Source organism: Thamnophis elegans, chromosome 12, assembly GCF_009769535.1.
Source record: "Thamnophis elegans isolate rThaEle1 chromosome 12, rThaEle1.pri, whole genome shotgun sequence".
In the NCBI taxonomy this organism is placed as follows: Eukaryota; Metazoa; Chordata; class Lepidosauria; order Squamata; family Colubridae; genus Thamnophis; species Thamnophis elegans.
This window is the reverse complement of record NC_045552.1, coordinates 47,617,455-47,629,691: the sequence shown is the minus strand read 5'-3', so window position 1 is coordinate 47,629,691 and position 12,237 is coordinate 47,617,455. Positions and strand designations below refer to the sequence as shown.

Sequence of the window (12,237 nt, the reverse complement as noted above, 5' to 3'; positions counted from 1 at the left end):
GCGCTGGTGCGCGTGCGCACGAGAGGACGGAAGGACGGCCGCTGAGGGGGAAGGAAGGAGCCGCTGACTGAGGAGAAGCTCGTGAGGACCGCCGCTTGCCGACCCCGTCGTCGTCGTCATCGTCATGTCCCGCTTGGGAGCCGCCTTGCTGCGGGCGGCGGGCCCGAGGGCTCGTTTCCTGGAGGGCTCAGGTGAGCGGAGCATCGCCGGGAGGGGGACAACCTGAAAAGGTGTGGAGGGGGAGGGGCTTGTCGAGGAGGAGGGGCTTGTGCGGAAGCTCCCCCCCCCCGACCTGCCGTTCCTAATATTTGGGGGGGGGGTCTCGCTTGCCTGGGGGCTATTTTAGTGGTCCTCATTTGCTCATCCCAGCCAGCCCCCCCAAATCCCCCTCGCCCCCCCTACTCCCACTTCCCGAGCGAAATCCAGTGGTCGCGAGTTCCGCAGGATCCGCTAAACGGCCCGGCTGCCCGTCAAGGTCGTGTGACAGGTGCAGGACGGAAGTGGGTGCCCTTTAGTTTAATTTAATTTAAATACGTATACGTTTTGTGTGTGTCTTATGTTAAGTTTATTATGTTATGTTTATTATTATGTTACTCACCTTAATATATAATAATATATAATAAATATAAACATAATAAAATATAGATATAAGAGAGAGAAATAGATAAGAGATAGAGATGTAGGAGATGGATACTAATCAAGGTGCTTGTGCTTGTGGGAGGCTTGGCCTTGTTTTCATCCAAGGCTTATGAAAGTCCACCATTGACCATCTTCCCTCCTAATAAATTGTGTTTCCAGGCCTCTTTCAACAATGGAAGGCTCCCTCTGAAGGACAACCTTGCAGACAAATGACCACCTCTAGCTATGCATGGCGGCACAACAAAACCCTCTATACCGTTATAGCAATAACCCTCTTTGGAATTGGAAATGCGTTCTATGTAAGTAGAGAAACTTCTCTAGAACAGGAATCCAGTCTCCTCTAACACAGTGGTTACTGTAAGCCATACTTCTGCTTCCCCCCCCCTGCCCCCCACCTGGGTTTCTCTGCAGAATCTTAACCTTAATACCTAAGAAGTTAGTGGTGGGCTTGGCTCAAACTTACCCTTTCTCCTCTCATTGTTTCAATTAATTTCTTAGGTCACTCGGAAGACATGAGAGAAAGGAAATGATGTCTTCTCACTATCTGATGTATAAAGCCAACTTGCAGTCGTAGATAGCAATAGCAATACCACTTAGACTGATATACCGCTTCAGAGTGCTTTTACAGCCCTCTCTAAGCGGTTTACAGAGTCAGCATATTGCCTCCAACAATCTGGGTCCTCAGATGCTGCAGAAACCGGACCCTTGGATGTCAGAGACAATTTCCATTCTTTTTAAACCTGGGTGTTATGCACTTTGGAAAGGTCAGTTGGATATGACCCTGACATTGGTCATGAGAATCCAAGGGCTCTACTTCGTCATGCGGGAAGTGTACATTGAGGCAGACACCTCACCGATTTGAGTTTGGAAGGGTGATAGCAGGGCAGAGTGGATTTGATTTAAATCAAGTCATTTTAAATCGTGATTTAAATCACTAGTAAAAAGGCTTGATTTAAATCAACTTGATTTAAATCATTTTTAAAGAGCAACTGTCATCTCTGTCCCGCAGCAGCTCTTCCTCTGACCCACTGTTGATTCACTGACAGTCCCAATATTGCAGAATATATAGCCTCATGCTACATAACTAAGCTCTGTTTCATGTTGAATAAACCAAATTGTTAATGTATCTTAAATAGAAAGCTATCTTTGAATAGATTTTTATTCCAAAAGCATTTTATGAAAATAAATTTGATATTTTTTTAAAAAAAAGCTGATTTAAATTTTTAAAATCCAATTAAAATTTAAAAAATGATTTTTTTCATTTTTTTAAAAAAAATCATTGATTTTTATTCACTCTGTAGCAGGGTTTTGTGGACACTGGCATTTCCTGTCCACCAAGGAAGTTGTATTATCTTCATCCAACTCAGTCTCAGGTTGAAACAGACTTTTAAAGGACTGCTGTAGGCTTATGGCAAACGTCTTTATCCCAGCTCAGTTTATTTGGTTCTTGTCATTCAACTTTTAGCGCCCAAAACTGTTTTTAACTTGGAGATGTATAGGCAAGGGAATGGAGGACGAACAATTTTAAAGAAGTGTTCACACAACCGCGCTGGAAAGTTTTCTACCTTTCAGAACATAAATTTGCCATTTGTTTGGAGTAGCTTCAGAACAGTTTACATATTTCTATTTATAGAAACTACTGTGCTTTCTTTTCCAACTGATGATGCCTGCTTATTTGTTAGAGATTGAAATATTTTTTATTTGTAAAATAGAGCTATTTTAGTCACAGCAAAATACAAACTTGAAAAAAATGGAGTCTCTCCCCTGCCCCCTAAAGTATTATGGTAAATATTGCCTTTTTGGTTGCACAGGGATATGAAATTATGAGAAGAGCTCGACAGCGTGATGTGGATCGCGCAGAGAGGTACGAACGCATGGAGAGCCAGATGAAGGCACTTAAGCATTAAGGTAAGAATGAAGTGGTAGCAGATTGGCTTTTATAACTTAAATTTGTAGACTTTCAACTCCGAGGCGGAACTCTTAAGTGGCCTTTTGTAGACTAACTATGAAAATTTCCAGGGACTGATAATCTCCAGCAGTAATAAAGCCAGGACCAATGTTGAAGTGATTCTGGAGTAATTACACCAAGGATTTAGGGATGAAACATTCACCCAAATCTTTCAATAGCAAAATATTATTTTCTTCCCCTGTTATTGCTCCTGTGGAAGTTCTTGTAGAATTAATTCCCGCATGATACATTGCAGATTAATTTACAACCATATTTTTTCATGTCGTATGTTTATCTTTGTTTAATCTCACTCCCAAAACACAGGTCTCAGTTTCTATGTTAAGTAAGGACCAATATTCTCTAACCAATCACTCTTCAAAAGTGTTGAGCGATCTTTCTCAATTTTATCCAAATCTAAACACTAATAAGGAAGACATGCTATTGGATTCAACAAATGTTGATAAACTAAATAGGACAGTGTTTTTGATTTTCACTTGAAAGAACTGAAAACTACCATTGTGATATCCCAAAAAACCATGCAGTAATTCTTGATTCTTTGTGAAATTCCTTCAGCTCTGTGAAGCTGCATTACCGAATTTAATTTGCACTAATCTCAGAATCTGTTTTGGAGTACAGAGAGGTTCACTTGTAAGATTTCAGACTAAAGAACAACATGGAAATAGTTCCATTAAGATGAACGAGAACTTTGACCATGGTTATGATTAGGCTGTTCAGTATATATTTACATGCTAATGTTTAATGATATTACATAAGAGTAGCAAATTGCCTTCTGGCTAAATTTTAAAAAACAAACAAACTACATCTCTTGCAGCTTCCAAAATCAGCTTCTATAAAGACTTTGGCTCTTGTATTATTATTTTTTTACCCACTAGTGAGTTTTGGTAGCTTATTTCATTTATCTTGTCCTTTCCCCCCCATCTCCCTCTGTGCAATAATTATATATCTGAGATTTTAATAACTTGCCTGTCCAAATGTATCCGCTGTCAGGCATACACTTTTTATGAAATTTTATCACGCCTTGTGAGGAAAAAAAAAAAGAAGAACTCAGAATTTTATAGCATTCATAAAGTTGAAGGCCCCGTAAGTAAAAATGGCATTTGATCAGTCAATAAGAAATCTGTAGAAATCACACTCTCTTACTAGTTGCAGCTTTGTTGACTTTCTAATTTTCTTCCAGGACTTGACAGCACCAGAATCAATATCAACTAAAGCTACATCCAATTACTCATCTCCCCTGGCTCTTCAAAGTGGTAAATAATTCAATTAATATGGGGAATGTAAGTCCAGAATACAGAAACAGCCATGAAGATCAGTTGAATACTGCAGTCAAAGATTTGGTGGCAGTTTCCTTACTTTAAACACAAAACTTTTCACAGTGACACAATTGTATTTACAAGTGGTGTCAAGAAATAAAAACATGTGGAAAGAATATAGAATCCTGTGCTTTGTTATTGGCAGTGATTGGGGATTTTATCTTTTAGCTTCTACATTTTCTCATCTGTAAAGACAGACCAAAATATGTATGAATAGAAAGCACAGAAAAAACCCTCTTTGCTTGTACAGCAATAGGGAAAAATAGCTACTTGACTTTTTATTCCTACAATCAAAACAATAATTTTAGTATCTTCTTTTAACACTGTTGTTTCATTCATATGAAATGAATCATCACTGAGATTTTTTTTCCTCCCCAAACCCCAAAGAATAATTTTCCTGGTAGAAATGTTTAATATTTTATTAGCAAAATATTCTCCACCAACCAGTTTCTTTGAGAGAATGTGGGAAGGCATAAGAGGAACCATGGCAACAAAATCTGGTTGCTGCATGAAATATTTATCAGTCTTGCTGCCTTTGAGTGATCAGGGTTAAAAGATACCAGAGAAGAATAACCCGAATCCTAGTAATCCAAAACAATTGAGCATCTTGTGATAAAATCCTTGTCTCAGCAAATCAGAGGGCCAAACAGGACAATGCAGTAAATTTTCAATACATTCAGTGAGTAGCTTATTTTTCTTGATTAAAATATACCAGCTAGATGGGGACAGCAGTGAGAAATGGTCTATTCCAGTGTTTTTCAACCTTTTTTGTGCAAGGGCACACTTTTTTCATGAAAAAAATCACGAGGCACACCACCATTAGAAAATGTTTAAAAAAATTAACTCTGTGCCTATATTGACTATAAATAAAGTGTTTTTCCCACGGCACACCTTACACTATGTCACGGCACACTAGTGTGCCGCGGCACAGTGGTTGAAAAACACTGGTCTATTCAGTCATAACAAAATCTGTCCAAAGCTACCTAGCTACAGAGCTTTTCTGAAAAAGGCTTACTTAAGCTAGGTTTGTTGGTTTAACCGTTTTTATTGATGCAACATAACTAGATGGGGTCATATTACATGCTAAACCATAACTATTCGTACAATACACTAAGCCAAATTCAGATCAGAAGTTAACTCAGTTTCTGTCAGCTTCTGCTTTGCTGTTGCTTCAGCTGCCATGAAACGGGGAGGGGGGGGCGTGTATGTGGGAGGGATTTAATTGATGTGCTGGAGGAATGTTCTAGGATGTACCAGTCGTTGGGAATTACGCATGCGTACGTGTTTCCCGCCTGCATCAACGGCCTACACATTCCATCTTCGGCCTGTCTTTTTGAAGTTATCTCACACCTGACATTTGAAGGACTTATGATTGGACTGGAGCTTTGATCCTAAGGGGGGGGAACGGGTTTGCCTATATATCAATTGCTTTCGCGCCATATTATTCAGATCTTGCTTCACTACTGCTCGCTTACCATTTATAATTAGTAAAAGTACTTTGGATTTCCAACCCATGAAGTCTCTTAGTCTTCTTTCCTAATTATGGAGTGGAGTGGGCCCTGACAAGAAGCAAGATCTGAATATATCCCTTTCCAGGAGATTTACGTCTGCCGAGAAGGGAAAGAATGTCTTCTCCGACCAAAGAGGAGGAGGGCGCAGCTGGAGGGGATTCCAGTGAACTAGGACCTCCCGACCTTTCTTTACACCAGCCCAGCCCGTCTGACCGACCTCTGCACGAAGATTTATTTCAACTGCAAATTTCCAGTCAGCCTGAACCTTCCCCCCCACCCCGTTGGTCAATTTCAGCGGGGCAAAGAGAGATAGAGACAAGCTGGAATGCTGGGCTCACCCAAAGACCACCTCCACAAACTTCGCTGGAGCCAGGTGCTGTGAGCAAAACTCAGGCGAGTGAAGTCCCTGACTATTGGAGCCAAAGGTACTGTGGGGAAAGCAGAGGGGGCGATGAAGGAGAATGGAGAGGCTATCAGCACCGGGGCCCGATGAGAAAACCCCAGCGGAGTGAATTACCTGATTATTGGGGTCAAACATTTTTGGAAGAGAGAAGGGGGGAGGAGGCAAGAGACTGGGGAAACTGGCAACGTTACCCACGCCAGGATTCTCCCCCACCCCCCCCCTCGGCCCGTGTCTCCCCCTGCGGCTAGAGGTTTCGCTGATCAAAGAGGACCTCCCCCCCAGCCTCCCCCCCGAAGACATCGAATGGCTAAAATCCCTCCCTTGCCTGTACGTTTTAAGGGGGATTCTACTAGCCTTCCCTCCTTTCTTATGCAGGTGTTTAACTACATGGAAATTTATGGCCGGGACTTTGAATCTGACACTTTAAGGGTCAGAATGATTCTTTTATCTTTGGATGGTGAGGCGGCTGCGTGGTCGACTGCTTTGCACATGTCTGGATCTCCCCTCTTGGGGAATTTCAACCGTTTTATGGAGGCTTTCCGTCAACGTTTTGATGACCCATTAACTGAGAAGCGGAACAAATTGAAGTTTTTAACCTTTGACCAGGACGATAGACCTGTCGCCCAATACATCCAGGAATTTCAGTGTCTCTCACAATACATGAGAGGATGGGGGGAGGACGCCCTTCTGGACAGATTTGCCGAAGGGTTGAACGCAGACATTTATCAACAATGTGTCAATCGTAACCTGCCAAGACGCTTAATCACGTGGTTTGAGCATGCTGCAGACGCCGAGCTTGACTTAATCCGTCTGCGTTATGCCACTGAAGAAAGAAGGAAGCGGAAGGAGAAGGCTGCCCGGTCCCTCCCCCCTCCTACTACGCAATCGTTCTCCAAACGACGAGGCGACGCAAGAGGGCCCCCTTCTGGCTCCTCCAGACCGTTAACATGCTTTCGTTGTGGCAAGCTTGGACACACCGCCCCCGAATGCCGGGCAAAACTGCCTCTCTCTGCCCAACCCCCTCCCAGACGTGAGGACAAGCCTGCCAGGGGCCCTGATAAGAAGAAGAAGGAGACAGCGTTCGCTGGGGACATCAACCCCCCTCCTTTTGCCCAGCCATTAGAGGGTGACGCAGATGCTAACTCCTCTTCTTCTGAAGACTCTGATGACGACACATCGCCTCGCTGGGTGAGTTCAAACAAGGGGCCCCTTCTCATCCCTATTGAATTAAAAGTTCCTCCTGAGGGGACCCCTACCACCCTCCTAGCTTTACTTGATTCTGGCTGTTCCCGATCCATGATCAATCCCGCCATGGTAGAAAAATTGGGTATCAAATTACGCACTTTGAAAACCCCGATTGTGTTTTGCCAAATAGATGGCTCGATTGCGGGGGGGGGGGGCGCCCATTTTTTTACTGAGCCTTTGGAAATGAAAATGGGTACCCACACTGAATTAATCTCTTTTGTGGTCGCACCTGGCATGGACAGACCACTCATTTTGGGCATCCCATGGCTCCGGAAGTGGAACCCTCACATAAATTGGCGGACAGGCCGCTTGCGTATTCGCTCGAAGGTGCCTCCAGTGGGGGAGGGCTCTCCGGACCAACCTGACGTCACTAATGTTCCTGAAGTAGCCGCTAGAGGGCAGGAGAGGATTGCAGGAGAGGAAAAAATCCCGAAAGAATATTTGGATCTTAGGGACGTCTTCAGCGAGCGATCTTCGGACATTCTACCCCCCCACAGGCCTACTGATTGCTCCATTGACATTTTACCCGGGGTCAAACTCCCAAAACCCCGCATTTACTCCATGTCACCCAGGGAAATGGAAGAGATGCGTTCTTTCATTGACAAAAATTTGAATCGTGGTTTCATTGAACCGGCTCGACCCAAAGTGGCTGCCCCTGTCCTATTTCGTGAAAAGAAAGATGGGTCTCTTCGTTTGTGCTGTGACTTTCGCAACCTTAACGCAATCTGTACTCAAAACCTCTACCCGCTACCACTGATGAAGGACTTGTTAGCGCAACTTGGGAAGGGCCGCATCTTCACAAAATTGGACCTGCGGGAAGCTTACTATAGAATACGCATTAAGGAAGGGGACGAATGGAAGACCGCATTCAACTGCCCTCTTGGTTGTTTCCAGTTCCGAGTTATGCCTTTTGGCCTACAGGGGGCTCCTGCTGTGTTCATGCAATTCATTAATGAGATCCTCCACGATCATCTCTATAAGGGCGTTATCGTCTATCTAGACGATATCCTCATTTATACTCGCTCTTACGACCACCACGTCAACCTGGTGCGCACTGTCTTGAAAAAACTCCGTGCTGCCAACCTATATGCCAAATTGTCTAAGTGCGAGTTTCACCAAACGACTATTGACTATCTGGGCTACCGTATCTCCTCGAATGGCGTTGAAATGGACCCTGAAAAAGTGAAGGCGGTCACTGAGTGGGACGCTCCCAAAACTCGTAAACAGTTGCAAAAATTTTTGGGTTTCGCTAATTTCTACCGTCAATTTATTCCCTCTTTTGCCAACATTGCTCTCCCTATCACTAATTTACTCAAGACTAAAGGCGACCCGAAGCCTAAACCCAATAAGCCTTTGGACTGGACCATGGAATGCCAGGCGGCATTCGAAAAACTTAAACGCCTTTTTGCCGCTGAACCTGTTCTTAAACATCCTGATCTCAACCAGCCTTTCGTCGTCCAGGCGGATGCCAGTGATGTCGCTGTTGGGGCCGTTCTGCTACAAGCCAATGACCAAGGTAACTTACAGCCTTGCGCGTACACCTCACGTAAACTCACTGACACAGAACGGCGCTGGGCGGTTTGGGAGAAGGAGGCTTTTGCGGTCCGTTGGGCCCTCGCTACTTGGCGCCATTTTCTCGAAGGCTCTAAACACCCATTTGAAGTGTGGACTGACCACAAGAACTTGGAAGCGTTACGCACACCTCGTCGTCTCTCCCCCAAACAGATGCGGTGGGCCCAATATTTTAACCGTTTCAATTTCACTCTCAAGTATATCCCGGGCGGAAAGAACTTCATGGCCGATGCTTTGTCCCGATTACCTCAGTATAATTGTTCCAAACTGAGTATCGTCCAACCGCTCTTGGCAGCTCCGGTACTCACACGTCAGCAGACCAAAGCTCAGGAGGTAGTGCCTCACGATCTACTTTCTGACCTCAAAGCGGCTCTTCCTCAAGACGACTGGTTCCTGGCCCATCGGGACGAGTGCACCATGAGAGACGATCTACCGTGGATAGGTGCTAAAATTATATGTCCCCGCTTCCCTACGACTTGTCGTCCTTCGTCGCGCTCATGACTCCAGGATGGCGGGTCATTTTGGATTCGTAAAGACTTTGCACCTTGTAAAGAGACAATTCTGGTGGCCTTCTTTAAAAAAGGACATTGAACTTTATGTGGCCAGTTGCCCAGTTTGCGCTGCTGCCAAAAAGCCGCCGGGGAAACCTCAGGGACTTCTACAGTCTGTCGCACGCCCGGTTGCACCTTGGAAGGAGATTTCTATGGACTTTATTGTTGACCTCCCCGAGAGCCAGGGGCACACCGTCATCTGGGTGGTCACTGATTTGTTTTCCAAGCAAGTTCATTTCGTGCCTTGCCACAAAATTCCTTCCGCCAAGGCGTTGGCTAAATTATTTCTTTCCCACATCTACCGGTTACATGGGGTTCCCGACCGTATTATCTCCGATCGTGGAGTCCAATTCACATCTAAATTTTGGAAGGAGTTCCTCGCACGCATTGGTTCCGCCCAAGGCCTTAGCTCCGCCTACCATCCTCAGACTAATGGCGGCTGTGAACGTACTAATTCCGTCCTTGAACAATATTTACGTTGTTTTATCAATTATCAACAGGACGATTGGGTTGACTTGTTACCGCATGCTGAAGTGGCCTATAACAATTCGGTTCACTCCAGTACGGGCTTCACCCCTTTCCGGGTCGTTTACGGCCAGGATTTTGTTCCTATTCCCGAACTGCCTACGGCCCAACCTCAGGTTCCTTCCGTTGCAGACTGGAGTGAGCGTCTCAGTCGCTTTTGGCCCCTGACTCTTTCCACCTTGGACGCTGCCCATAAGGCTCATAAGAAGCAGGCTGATAAGAAACGCTCTCAGCCCTATGAGTACCACGTTGGGGATTTAGTGTATTTGTCTACAAAATTCTTGCATACTACACAAAAATCGAAGAAATTGGGTCCCAAGTATGTTGGCCCTTTCCCAATTGTGAAAGTTATCAATCCTGTTTCTGTTCGTTTGCAATTGCCCAAGCATCTCAACCGTATCCACCCAGTGTTCCACATTAACCTCATCAAACCAGTTCGGGTGTCCAACTTAAGGCCCGCAGATGACCCTCCGCCTGCTCCGTTACTTGTGGATGGGGAACATCATTTTGAAATTCGTGACATTCTTGATTCCCGTCGGCACCGTAATCGCATCCAATACCTTGTGGCTTGGAAACATTTTCCCCCCTCCCACACTGAATGGGTTGATAAGTCCCACGTTCGTGCGCCCCGCTTACTCCAGAAATTTTATGCTTCTTATCCCGGCAAGCCTTGACTTCTCTCCCCTCCCTTTTTCATTTGTTTTGTTATTTGTCTGTTTTGTTTGTGTTTTCTTCCAGGCCTGACAGCCTTTTTCCGGGGGACGGCCGGATGTCAGCTTCTGCTTTGCTGTTGCTTCAGCTGCCATGAAACGGGGAGGGGGGGGGCGTGTATGTGGGAGGGATTTAATTGATGTGCTGGAGGAATGTTCTAGGATGTACCAGTCGTTGGGAATTACGCATGCGTACGTGTTTCCCGCCTGCATCAACGGCCTACACATTCCATCTTCGGCCTGTCTTTTTGAAGTTATCTCACACCTGACATTTGAAGGACTTATGATTGGACTGGAGCTTTGATCCTAAGGGGGGGGAACGGGTTTGCCTATATATCAATTGCTTTCGCGCCATATTATTCAGATCTTGCTTCACTACTGCTCGCTTACCATTTATAATTAGTAAAAGTACTTTGGATTTCCAACCCATGAAGTCTCTTAGTCTTCTTTCCTAATTATGGAGTGGAGTGGGCCCTGACAGTTTCTTTCACATTCCAGTCCATTTAATCCAGATTGAGCATTTCTTCTGTCCCCAATCAGCCCTTTCAGGTCCAAATGAAGGTTTATTTGAAGGTTTATTTATATGCCGCCCTTTTCCCTGGGGGGACTCAGGGCGGCTCACAATCCAAAGGAAAGGGGGGGAAACAGACTTTTTACATATAAGACAATACATAATTAAAACACAACATTCATACCATTCGGGCGGGTTACAATCTTTAGCCCCAGGCCTGACGGGATAGCCAGATTCTGAGGGCTGTGCCGAAGGTCTGGAGGGTGGTGAGGGTACGAATCTCCACAGGGAGATCGTTCCATTGGGTCGGAGCTACCACCAAGAAGGCTCTCCTCCGCGTGGTTGCCAGTCGGCATTGACCAGCGGATGGAACTCGGAGGAGGCCTAATCGATGAGATCTAATAGGTCGTGTGGAGATAATTGGCAGTAGGCGGTCTCTCAAGTACCCAGATCCACTACCATGGAGGGCTTTATGGGTGGCAAGTAGCACCTTGAAGCGTATCCGGAGATCGACAGGTAGCCAGTGCAGCTCGCGGAGGATAGGATATCAAAAATACACTAATCAAGGTGTCCCGAATGGATTTTCATCAATTAGCCTTGACTTCAACTACAAGGCTACAGTAAAGGACTGAAGCCGGATGATCTGAAGTTCTTTTCTGTGCACCCAAATTCATTACACCCGCTACTCTGGGACTGCACACTGTATTGCAATGGCATTACACCAAGTGGACCAAGGAGAACGAAGCGCTTGCTTCTCCATTTATAAGCAGATCTTTTGCATTTCAGGTTAGAAATAAACCTATTTGCAAGCCCCGCACTTCCATTCGTAAAAGCAAACACGCGAATCCCCCCCCCCCACACAACTTTCCTCCACGTCGATCCAAGCTTCACCCAGGAGTTTCTATCCCACTCCCTCGCTTGCAAAGACTGACGTCTGCAAAAAACACCCGGTCCCTGACGCCCAAGGCTCCCCATCGCCCCGTACACCCAGCCCTCCTCCCTCGCAGCCCAGCAGCTGCCGGTGCACAGCATCAGCCACAGCACGGCCGAGTTAAGGATGCCGGGCGGGGCCATTCACGCAGAAGAGGCGGCTGCTCCCGGAGACCCTTCACACGGATCCCCGACCGGCTGCTCCCCAAAAAGCGCTGAAGAAAACAACGCGCACCATCCTCGTGGGAAACACTAGCCGGAGAATAGGCCGAAGCCAGCCACGCCTCCTCCGCCACGCCACGCCTCCCCTCCCCGGAGGCATAGAGTACGAAGGCCTAGAACGACGCTCTCCAGCATG

The 12,237-nt window shown here is 45.8% G+C and overlaps 1 long non-coding RNA gene across 1 annotated transcript; it reads left to right on the top strand.

Annotated features, from left to right (window-relative positions):
* Nucleotides 1-12: 12 nt before the first annotated feature.
* On the top strand, nt 13-3,892 carry LOC116515960. The gene is made up of 4 exons (XR_004256295.1): nt 13-191; nt 799-938; nt 2,451-2,547; nt 3,786-3,892. It is a non-coding gene; the product is annotated as an uncharacterized LOC116515960 (long non-coding RNA).
* Nucleotides 3,893-12,237: the final 8,345 nt, after the last annotated feature.